We start from the raw sequence: 12,500 nt of genomic DNA, 5'->3' as shown, positions 1-12,500 counted from the left end.
AGGAAAATTATTTTTCAGGATAAACAAGAGGAGACAAAAAAGGTATAATGATAACGTAGACTGGGCGTTATTGGAAGTTCATGTGGGCGGGAAAATTGGTTACGGCGTTCAGTATATTGGCGCTCTTGAAGATATTGCCTCGTTGTTTATACTGGGTAAATTCAATAGCAAATTCCTGGATTTGGATTCACTGATGAAATCGCAATAAGTGCAACAAGAAAGTTATGAGTGTTTATGGAATATCTGAAGAAAATATGGACGTGACGTCTTCAGCAGTTGGGGGTGGTCATGGAAGGTACTAAAAATAGAAAAAAAATACATAAATTAGCCAATCAACCAATTTATGGAAGCAGATTTCCAATTTTTAAAGCAAGATTCTGCAACGTAATACTCAGGGTCTCCCTGATATTCTTTGGGTCAATTCTTACAGAGGGGCACCTTCTTGTTTTCAAATGTCTACATATAAAGTCCCGTAAATAAAAAAAAAAGAACACAACCAATAAACTGGCCTTGACACACACGCATACACACACACACACAAACACACGAAGAACATTTACAGCCTCATTAACGCGTCCAAGTTACTCTTTAATGTATTTCTCTGACTGCAATCATGGTTCCTCAGACTCTATAATTAGATTTGAGTGAGGTTCTGAGCGTATATGAGACGGATTCATTTCCATATAAAGGATGCAAATGAGGTTGTCGGGGCGTCAGGAACCTTTGCCACCTCCTTCCTTCCCTTTCCTTCGTCCTCGTCTCCTTTCGCGAGAGTTCGCTGTTCCGGGGCTGAAACGCACCTCAAGACACTTTGAAATCCCCTGCCTTGAATTTTACGAAGCCTCTCCTCGTACTTCAATCGGGCTAATTTGTTCTTGGATCTGCGAATCGGTTCCAGAGTCTACATCAGACGAAGTCTCTGCTGAAATTAGTATTCGGTTGCATAACTCAATCACAGGGATTGTTTGATGTTCGGATTTGATTTGATAAGAGAAAATAAAAATCAGCTGTTGACCTACTCTGCAGTTAAAATGTTGTCTCCCTAAAAATGTCATGGTGAAGCCAACATCGAAAAAATTATGCTATTTACATATCTTTCCTGTTGTTGTCATAAGCACTGTCATACGCTGACATTATTCTAAAGAACCTATAACCTGTCACATTTTTTGGTCATGTATTATAACACTAACGTCACCAAATTCCGTAGAGAATCTTCTCATTAGCACAAGGAAAGAGAATCTTCTCATTAGCGCAAGGAAAGAGCATCTGTTTATGTTAAATAACAAGCGGCTTCGAACATACAAAATCGTTAATATCAAAATGTATTCACTATAGCTATTTCTGAAGTATTTGAGGTTAATTAAAATGCGGTAAACTCATCCAAACTTGAAGTTATCTACGTGGATAAATGTAAGAACCAGATAATGAAGAATAAGAGTGAATTTTCTGCCTAGCATTTGGATTTCACCTAAGGAGCTCTCACTAAGAGGACGATTTTGCTCTTTTGTACCTAAAAGTCTAGAGGACACCTCGACTTAAGCATTCGGTTTTCTGATAGAATTCGAAGGCTTTGGCTATTGCACGCAGCGCCGTTTGCTGAATAAGACTACACGAGAGAAAAGAACCTCATTTCGACAGTACCATTCAGATTTGTTCCCTGGAGAGAAAATTGTTCGGGTACTAGGTCTTCCCAAAACTGCCGTGGCATGGAATAGCATACAGCTATCATTAAATATAATGAAAATAGGGTATGTATATCTAGATCTAAGCACACTCATACACACATTATATAATATATATACACACACATATATATAGTATGTATGTTATGTGTATGTATTTAAGTACGCATGAAAGAAAAAATATAAGAAAAAACATGTAAGTTCTAATTACCGAAGGCATCCTGGCACGAAAAAAATGTGCAATACTATAGAATCTTATTTAAAGCATTCTCTCGGGCCTTCAGCAATAAACGCTCCAACGGTCTCTTAGCTTTCTTTCAAGCAATAGTTAACTTTAATTGGGATGAAATGATGATCACGAGATTGAGGTCTGAAGCCATTACAGCCAGTCCAGTAAAGGAACAAATTACATCGAGCCTCTTTCAAGAAAGTAAATAGAAAAATCCTTTTTATAAAATCTGACACTTCCGAATTGCCGTATTAGGAAATGATGCCAGTATTCTCAACAAACATTAATATATTCATGAACTGAAAATACGGTTAGAATTAACAAGAGATTGAAACGTTCTAGTAATTTTACTGTGACGTTTCGAACATTCTCAGTTCTCCATTTACCCTGAATTGAGCACAAGTCTGCCGAGCCAACTATATCTCATTCTGAGGCTCAGTGTTCTAACTAAACCGTTCTAGAATACCGTGACCAAAGCGGGAATCCCGAGTATTCCCCACCATTAGATCTTGCAATGCGAACGATTTGCCAGGCAACGTTTTTCTTAAAGCATGGGCAAGACTAACATCTATCTCTAGAATGTACTAGATGTTAGGAAAAGGAGAATATTTTTTGCCACGCACAATATCATTCAAGATATATTTGGACATTTTTTTAAAACATTTGTGAAAGTCCAGTTAAATGGCAAGAAAAACAACACTTACTACTACTAAGTGTTTTGAACTTAAGCTATACATTGCTCGATTTGTGTACGTGCTTAATTTATTTGATTTTATTTATAAATTCAACTCTCAGCGTGAACCAAGAGTATCTCAGTGAGGTATAGGCAGGCGATCACTTTCATAATACCTTAGCAAACACAAACCATTACAGAGTAATGATACCAATATTCATCATTTACATTTTCATACACAAACAATGAAACCATACAGAGATGTCATGATTTGTAAAAAAAAAAAAAAAAAAAAGAAAGCAAGTCAGCATCATATTATACAATTCACTAACACAGTGGGTTCCTGAAATTTATCTCATTTTGCATACTGAAGAGAATTAACGCAGGAATGTTTTAATGGATCCCTGTCTGCCATTCGCTTTGGCCTGGGTCTGCTTTACATAGCATGAAGGCAAAATAAAAAATGCTCAATTAAAGCTACTTATGTATTACAAATATATATATATATATATATATATATATATATATATATATATATATATATATATATATATATATATATTATATATATATATATATTATACAGAGAGAGAGAGAGAGACACAATCAACCGAGCTAAATTTTCGAGAAACTTTCTTGGCACAACTGAATCAAACAAAGTAAATACTGCTGAGACGAAAACCCACCAGCCTTTTCTTTCCTGATGCTTCAAAGTTTCCATTTCGAGACGACAACCCGATTTTCCTCCCTTCCTCTCTTGAAGACACACCCGGACTTCGACACGAGATAATGGAAGCCTTGCGGACGTAGCCTCCTCTGGAGGACTAACTGAATCGCCCACAATTTACCACGAGCAGTAAAAAAAGAAAAAATAAAAAGTACAGAGAGGAAACTTGTTCCTTACATTACTTTTAGGCTTACAATTATTCAAATACAAACTTGATATATATACACATATATATATATATATATATATATATATATATATATATATATATATATATATATATATATATATATATATATATATATATATATATAAAATGTGTGGGTGTGTCTAATAAAGTAATAATGGAATACCGTCATAGTCTCCCGATACGATTAATATAAAATGTTTGACACCTATCCCACGACAGACGTCTTTATTTTCCTCTGCCCTTGACGATTATAGATAATTATTTTTTTTCCCTCTGACTAGACTAACAAAAAATTAACAAATTTGCTACAGGCGTAATGTGGACCTCTTGGAAAATTACGTTAATCCCGGTTTACTGCGTAATAAGCCGCTTATCGACTATAAAACAAAATCTTTTTCTAGGAATGAGAAGAGCTTCTTTCCCGCTTATGATTGGTACTAGTTTATTAATTCCAAAATACTCTGGCTGAGGATAAAGTTCAGTTTTTATCTTTGAAAAATCCTGTCCAACTTAAAATTTGAATGAAGATTTATAGAAAAACAACCGTGTTATTTTAAAAAGAGATGGATGGATGTAATACGACCCTTTTTAAGATTTGCACTGCAATAACTTTAATCACACCATTGAAAGTTAACAAAAAATGAGGTAGTTTAATTGGCACAGATTCTCCGGATTATGATATTTTTTAACATTCACATTTTTCATATTTATATTTCACTGACATTTCATACAGAGCTGCAGTTTTCAGGGGCCTTTGTCATGACCATAGCCTCATGGTCTTGCCATTTACTGATTTTGTATATTGAAAACAATATAATGATTTCTCACAACCCATTATGTCTTGGAAGCTTTCAAAGACTTGAAATCCAAACGGCAATAAAATAAAGCAAAATACGGGGTTGAGTCTTTACTTCTTGCGAATATATATATATATATATATATATATATATATATATATATATATATATATATATATATATATATATATATTACAGTCTGATTACAGCAATCAATTACTGATATACATAATTGGTATTACAAATGATGGCGGGTTTTGGCAACGTGCAAAAATTTCATCTCGGGCTTCTCAGCGCTTTCATGTCTCCAGGGATAGTGAATCTTCATTGACAGTCATAACCTGAGTATTCGTGAACAACTGGGCTCCAGTAAAATAAAAGCGAGAGAGAGAGGGAGAGAGAGAGAGAGAGAGAGAGAGAGAGAGAGAGAGAGAGAGAGAGAGAAAAGTGGGGTATGAAAACCAACCAATCGAAGATAAACTTCCATCCCCCCTCCAAGTCTAAATTTCCAAGTTATAATGACGATGAAATTGCTGTTGGAAATTGAATCATCTCAGTTACTACTACTTCATGCCTGAAAATGGAAAACAGCTTGTCTCTGACGATAATATCATCGCCGGCTTAGCTGAGGTTTCCACTGAGAAATATTATATGCTAAAAGGAGAATGAATCCATTGCAATATATTCTAACACGCAACGGCGATGCTTCCATTTTTCTCTCGCGAATAAATTCGATAAATTTGTCAGGAAATAAAGGAAATATGGAAGATATAAATCCGAAAAAGGCTGCATGCAAAGTCAAATATATTTCCAATAATTTCGAAAATTAAATTTTTGATTTTTTTTTTTTTTACTAGAATGAAATGAATTCTTTCAGTATATGCCTGGAAAGGCGAAAACCGTCTGGTTAATTGCATTGGTGACCTATACCTCGCCTAGTAGCGTAATCAATATTAAAAAATATTATAGGCTAAGTACCTTCACCTCACTGGTTCTGGATGTATAAACACGATAATGCTTAAAATTCTGTTGAGAGACAATTACGTAATTTTCTCACCTATGAGAACAGATATGGCTTCACCGCTAATTCAACATTACAAATAAGTAAATGATTGCAGTAACCCAAGTGCTTGAGTAATAGCAAAAAATAAGGAAGAGGTTACATAGGCAACTGATGCAAGAATCTCTCTCTCTCTCTCTCTCTCTCTCTCTCTCTCTCTCTCTCTCTCTCTCTCTCTCTCAGTGCCTGAGGGATAATTATTTTACTTTTTACAAGACTGAAGCAATTAGCATAAATGTATGACACTTCAAACGCCAACTTTGAAAAGCAAAACGGTATTAAAAAAAAAAAGAAAAAGAACTTCTGGTAACAAAAAGCAATACTTTTATGCTCAAAGTTGAATTGCATCTTAGGAGAAATATGTCGGCCACTTTTATCCGAACACTGACTTTACAAAAAAGCCGACTGAATAACGCACTCTGCCACTAATAGACACGCGCGCGCGCGCATACACACACACACACACACAAATAAAAAGGCAACCCTTTACTTTGATATAGTGCAGGCCTACGTCCACTTTTCCTAGACCTAACGTTGAAGCAGAAGCTATCATTTATTTTTTTTTCTTTACCTTACTGTGATATTGAACAACGTGGGGTTCCATCCACGTCAGGACCCGTGGAATTTTTTCTTCCTTCTACCTAATGAGAGTTACACATACACACACACTATATATATATATATATATATATATATATATATATATATATATATATATATATACACACACACATATATATATATATATATATATATATATATATATATATATATATATATATATATATATATATATCTTTCCCCTATAGATGACAGATTAATAATTCTGCGAAATAGGAATCACAACAAACCTCAAATTCAGGACATCCCACTATATTCAAACTAATAATAATTTCACAGACGAAAAAAAAAAAAAAACAGTATTTCGACAGACCATCCCTTTAGAAAAATAAATATGAAGGTGACCCGCGTCACCAGTTTCTCTCTCTTTTTTTTTTTTTTTTTTTTTTTTTAAATCCGGTGGATTCACAGACTAGCGTTTCACCGGATTTTTCTCGCGTCGGGGGAAGTATTTCGACTGTCTGCAACGAATGTATAGGATTTCTGTCTGCCAGCGTTTGCGTTACGCAAAGCGGCAATTAGACGGATTGACTGCAACTCGTGCAATGCAGCTGAATCTACGGGAAAAGAGACGGTAATCGCTTTGCCAATTCTTTGTGGGATTATGTTAATAGCACTGCACTTATGTGAGGTGGAAATTACTGAGCACATGCGCACATACACACTATGTATATACATATATGTGTGTGTACGTATAATATATACTGGAATATTCAAAATATTTCCTTCAACAAGGAAGATGTACCTTGAAGATAACATCACTATGGTCACTGCCACAATCACGCTTGTACTCCTGAACCCCGGACAAAACCACAGAGCAGTAAACTTCCACAACACCGTGTAATCCTTGTTCATCATATTAAAAAGATATATATATTATCTTCTAAAGATAATGGTTTGTAAGATACTATATGGTAGTCACCGAAACTGTCCTAACAAAGGAAAAATGACCAAATTGGGAACTACAGGATAAGTGGTCAGTTAAGTTACTGGCAGTCATTAGGAGGCGTAATGTTGATGTTCATCACTTCAAATTCTAAGTCAATTCTATTTTTTTTCCGATCTGACGTCAGTGTATTCTTCGGGGATACTTGTGAAACCCACATTATATTTATTGCACCTCTAGCTTGTTAAGTACACGCGGGTCATTGAACATTTACTCTTCCGTAAACAAGAGCGAATGGAATTATCATAACTTAGACATAAGCTATATAGGTCTCTCGCTCAGACAATTCGCTAATCTTCTTAATACCATCCAGGTACAGAATTTTTTTTAAAATTAACATATATTTCCGTCTTATCCCCGAGGTATATACAAAAAACACTCATTATTTACATAAAATGCATTTTTCAAGCAGCCGCTTGGAATATTTTTGGAAATGGCTGTTCACGAATATATATCTATACTTTCCAAGGAAAAAAATCACTTGGGTCGGTAAAAATAATTACTTGCTGGCCCTGTTTTGAATGAGATGGAATGATGACTTGCAAAATGCACGATCTAAAAAAAAGTGGACCAGCCAATGTTCACAGTAACCTTTCCAACAATAACATCTTCACATACCTACAAAGAAGTCTCACCAGCAACACATTAAACCATCTGCACATACGGTAAAGTTCAAACTGATATTACTTGTGCTCTCATACTCCATGGATGCCGAAACCACTTCTGTGTCTACCCCTTCCAATTGATCTGTCCAGTAAATTATAGGCGTCTCTATCCTCCTAAAAGTTCCAGATGTATACTCTTGGATTCAATGTATGTTTCATTGTTCTTTCCACATGACTGAACCATTTTAAAACACTCTGGCCAATCCTGTCATGCACTATTCATTTCAACACTTCTTTTGTTTTGACAAAATTCCTCACTAATTAAACTTTTCTAATATGCAAAGAGCTTTGAAATAATTTTAACAGGAAAATTACTAAAATAGCAAAAATGAAAATAATGTTTTAAACAATCAGAATATATTTAAAGGTCTCAAATTGTTCCAAATACAGTATATAACAGAAATAAACATCAGGATGTCAATAATACTGATCTCCAACTTGAGGATAAACATGTTGCATTGTAACTATCATTATACGCATTTCATTCATTTATATCCCTCATGAATGACTATCATTTAAATTGTCCGACAACTAATAAAGGTAATCCAGTGATATAAATATGCACATTTTTCATCATATCTCTCTCTCTCTCCTCTCTCTCTCTCTCTCTCTCTCTCTCTGAAGACACTCAATACTCCCAAGACGGTTTAAGCTAATGCTGTGAATATATAGACTCATTTCCTCTTTTCTTTAGCGCATTATGTATTCCTTCTAAATTGCCAGGTCGCAATGAAATTCGACGAGAATTGGACTTCTACGCTGACTGCAATATATCTTACAACTTTAATCAACTCTTGGGTACTTTGCAAGTCGCCCGACCCCCCCCCCCCCCCTTTTTTTATTTACTTGACTATTCTTTTAAATGTTGGGCCTCACCGTTGTCTTCTCTAGGCCTTTCCCTCTGACAGAGTTTGTCCATTATCCGCCGTTAAATTCCATTAGTGAATTTCTCCTTCATTTTCTTGTGGTTTTGGATTTTCCTCTTAATTCGCCCAGAGATTTTCAACTGGAATTAGTGTAATATTCAGTGAAGTGGAGACGATGAATTCTTAAAACAGTATTTTCATGCATTTGTTATAAATACTCACTGGGTGTTTAAATCAATTGCTTATGGTTTGATGCTTACGTTCGTGTGATGTGAGTGTCAGTGGGCTTGTGCACACAAATGCATAGCTGCAAACACAGTCCTTAAATGATAAACAAATTCATTATAAACGGACAGAAGTTTCTGTGCTTACTCTTCCGCAATTGATCAAAGTCTCTACTACTCTTGATTAAGGTCTTTTGATCTAATAATATAGGATCTAAATCACTTCATATTCAATTAAAAAGATGGCCAAATTTCAGTTAAACAGGGTTTTTTGAAGAATCCCAGAGCACTCATAGTCATCACTTAGTACCTTTTGCTGAATTGAAAGGAACACTAATAATTCAAAATAGCATTAGATACATTTTGACTGTGGTAACAACTCTTTAGTTTTATCAACTGCCGAAGTGTAATACTGCACTGCAGATCATGTATTTTTTGTGTCATTATGTGCGCTTTGAGTAAAAGAATATAATGAAATGTTAGTGATTGTACATTAGTCAATTTTATTGCTTAATGAATTTGGTGTTTTTGTAACTGATTAAAAATCACTGTGTACTTCTCGTAAATAGGTAAAATGAAGCGAAGCGGATGATTATCACCAGAACATATATATATACATATACATATATATTACATATACACACACACATATATATACATAAAATACTATTCCTGAAGACTGGGTTTCGTATCAATGTTTTCGTAGCGTTGAAGCACAACACTCCCATGGCAACGCATCGTCGGTCAACAACTTTGTTTTTGTCTTTTACTTCAGGGCATATAACGCAAGGAGTTAAAACAACTTCTACTTGAGCACGTTTTCGCCCATTTGTCTCCTCGGCGCAGCTATACATATAGAAATATATCGGGAAGAAAACCTATGTCCTTCAATGTGGTTTTCCTGAGAAAAACATTCGTAGTAGAACAGTTGCTTTGGTCCTGCATGAAAAGGTTAGAAAATGGCTAATAATAAATAATAATAATAATAATAATAATAATAATAATAATAATAATAATAATAATAATAATAATAATAATAATAATAATGAGATAAGGAACCTCCGTAACGAGGCTATAATATTGACAATCAAAAGCCACAGTAGCGGCATCGTACAATAATATATTTTAACACTACTGTGGCTTTCAATTGTCAATAATAGTAATAATAATATATAAAACTAAATTAATATAATTAGATGACCTGATCTAAGGTCATCTAATTAAACTTAAAAAGTTTAATTAGATGACCTTAGATAAGGTCAGAATATAGCTATTAGGAGACGACATTCAAGGCCAAGTTTTCGTTAACAAAGCTTCCAAGGTCAGCGCCGGACGTTGTGTTACTGCTGAGATTAATTAGGTGAAGAAATGACCATTCATTTTTTGTTCTCTGGTGACGACTTGGACATTTATTGGACCCCTTCTGGAATTTTAAGAACAGTTCTGCTTTATTGCAAGACCTAAGGGTTCCTTTGTGATTTCTCTTAACCCAAATCCACAATGATCCCTTGTTTGAGCGTATATCTTTACAGGAATGTTGATGCAGGAAAAAAAAAGAAATAGAAATTCGCGCTAATGACGACGATACAAGAGAAAAAACCACATGGTAAGCATTCAGAAAGACGTGTGTCGTAGCGAAAAAATTACATTAATTACAAGACAGCGGAGTTCAATGAGCCGAATTGCAGGGTTTTGACAAAGTGTTATAAGAAGAATACTGTAAGTCTGGTAGAAGTGCATTACGAGTTAAGGCAAGGATGATAGCGTTTTAATGAAGCCTTTATCTTGAGAGGAAATTTGCCACAGATGGACTTGAAGGAAGCTGACAACAGAATTACTTAGTTTAAATCCGATGCAAAAAAAAAAATACGGGTAATGATAAAAGGGATACAAGATAAGTAAGCGTTGATCTCTCAGAGGGTTTTGCGATGTCAGCATGACTGTACAAAGCTCTTTTATGGATGGATGTATACAAAAGCCCTGCAAAGGTGTCATGTAGGTAAAGTATACTAGGATAAAAAAAAAGAGATTATGAATGGAATGCGGACTGCAGGATACCAGGTTTACAGCTATTTGAAAGTGAAATCAGTGAAAAGGTTAATCCGTAGACAGCAATAAAGACCAGATCCTGCTCTTTTCACATTAATATTCAATATTTCAGGTAATGAATCAGAATATCTGCTACCCTCAGATTAACTAGGATAGATTTAGGCACTACTTGTCAGTGGAAATACTGTGCTCTCTTTTGAGGGTCATAAAAAACATGTTAAGGCAGAATCGCTTTAATAAAAAATGTAATTACAACTATATAACAAAAAGTGTACTATATAATAATTACAGCCATATATCAAAAAGCGCATTATATAATTTTAAAACACCTTGATCCCTTTCAGAGTTTGGGTGATATTTATTTTTTTTGTCTTCTTTGTATTATTCTAAGAAAGATGAAGATTGGGAAAAAATTAAAACTTCTAATCACCAAGATTGAACGAATTAAATATCCACAAAAATCATTTCAAAATCAATGAAATGAACAGTTAACAAACATTCATAGGAGTTCCACAATGGTACAATCAATATATTTCAGTCGTTTTGGATCCGAAATAAAAGACAACACATGATTTTTCTTTACTTTTCATTTTCAAATTTCGAAAGCATAACATGGAATTTTCTTTGGGGGGAAGGCGAATAAGTATATACTAGATGTTTAGCCTCGACTAGAGCACAAAATAGCCTTCTAACCTGGAAGCATAACTCTCCTAATAACTTAGAACCAAACTTCCAAGACCTGACCGCTCGTCTGAAGTTTGGAATTACCGGGCCGTCGACGAGGACGACGGTACGGAAAGGCCAAACAACCAAAACACACAGAGAGAGAGAGAGAGAGAGAGAGAGAGAGAGAGAGAGACGACCGAACGTCGAAAAAAAAGAAAAAGTTCACGACCAGAACTTCGAACGACAACTTTCTTTCCCTCAATATATCCGTCAAGTAACCAAAGTTCGTTCGCGTTAACGAAGACTTATGCACTGAACTGAACTATCCCTTCACCAACAACCTACCCCTCTACCCACTAACCCACCCCCCCCCCCCCCCCCCCCCCCCCTCTTTCCTCACTCCGTTACTTGGATAACCACCTTCTTCTTATCACGAGCAGACTTATTTCAGTTAAGTTAACCGAACGTGACATATTTTCATTTCAGCATTAAATTCAATGTGTCTTATTGACTCCAAATAATCAGAGGAGGGGTGTCTTAATTAATAGACATGTATGCCAGCTCATTTTACACTGCAAACATTCAAATTTAAAGTGTAACATCACCTTGTTCTGAGACACTACATCATAAAAAAATGTTCACACAAACAAGATGTATTTTATTTTCTCTACATAATGATAACCATCAGTGTTTCTTCACCAGTGTTACTGGAAAGAGAGACTCGCCTACGAAGAAAATCAATATTTAAGAAAAACACTTGCAATAAGAGAGAGAGAGAGAGAGAGAGAGAGAGAGAGAGAGAGAGATCACTATTTTTCCCGGATCCTTCAATTATTCTCCCTCCCTCCCTCTGACTTCGAAAGAAGAGGTCAGTGAACCTAGCATCTATAATAGTCGCTCTCTCTCTCTCTCTCTCTCTCTCTCTCTCTCTCTCTCTCTCTCTCTCTCTCTCATTAAAAATATGCCCGTCGTTGTGGATGAGGTATGAGTGAGGGGACTGATTCATTTTGTTCTTTTTTCTTGTAGCTAACCGATCTTTACTGATCTCTTTCTTCTCTACCTGTTTTGTGAATCTCTGGAAAGAGATCTCTTGACACCTGCATAA

Source organism: Macrobrachium nipponense, chromosome 32 (assembly GCF_015104395.2).
Source record: "Macrobrachium nipponense isolate FS-2020 chromosome 32, ASM1510439v2, whole genome shotgun sequence".
Classification (NCBI taxonomy): domain Eukaryota; kingdom Metazoa; phylum Arthropoda; class Malacostraca; order Decapoda; family Palaemonidae; genus Macrobrachium; species Macrobrachium nipponense.
Note: the sequence above shows the minus strand (reverse complement) of the source record.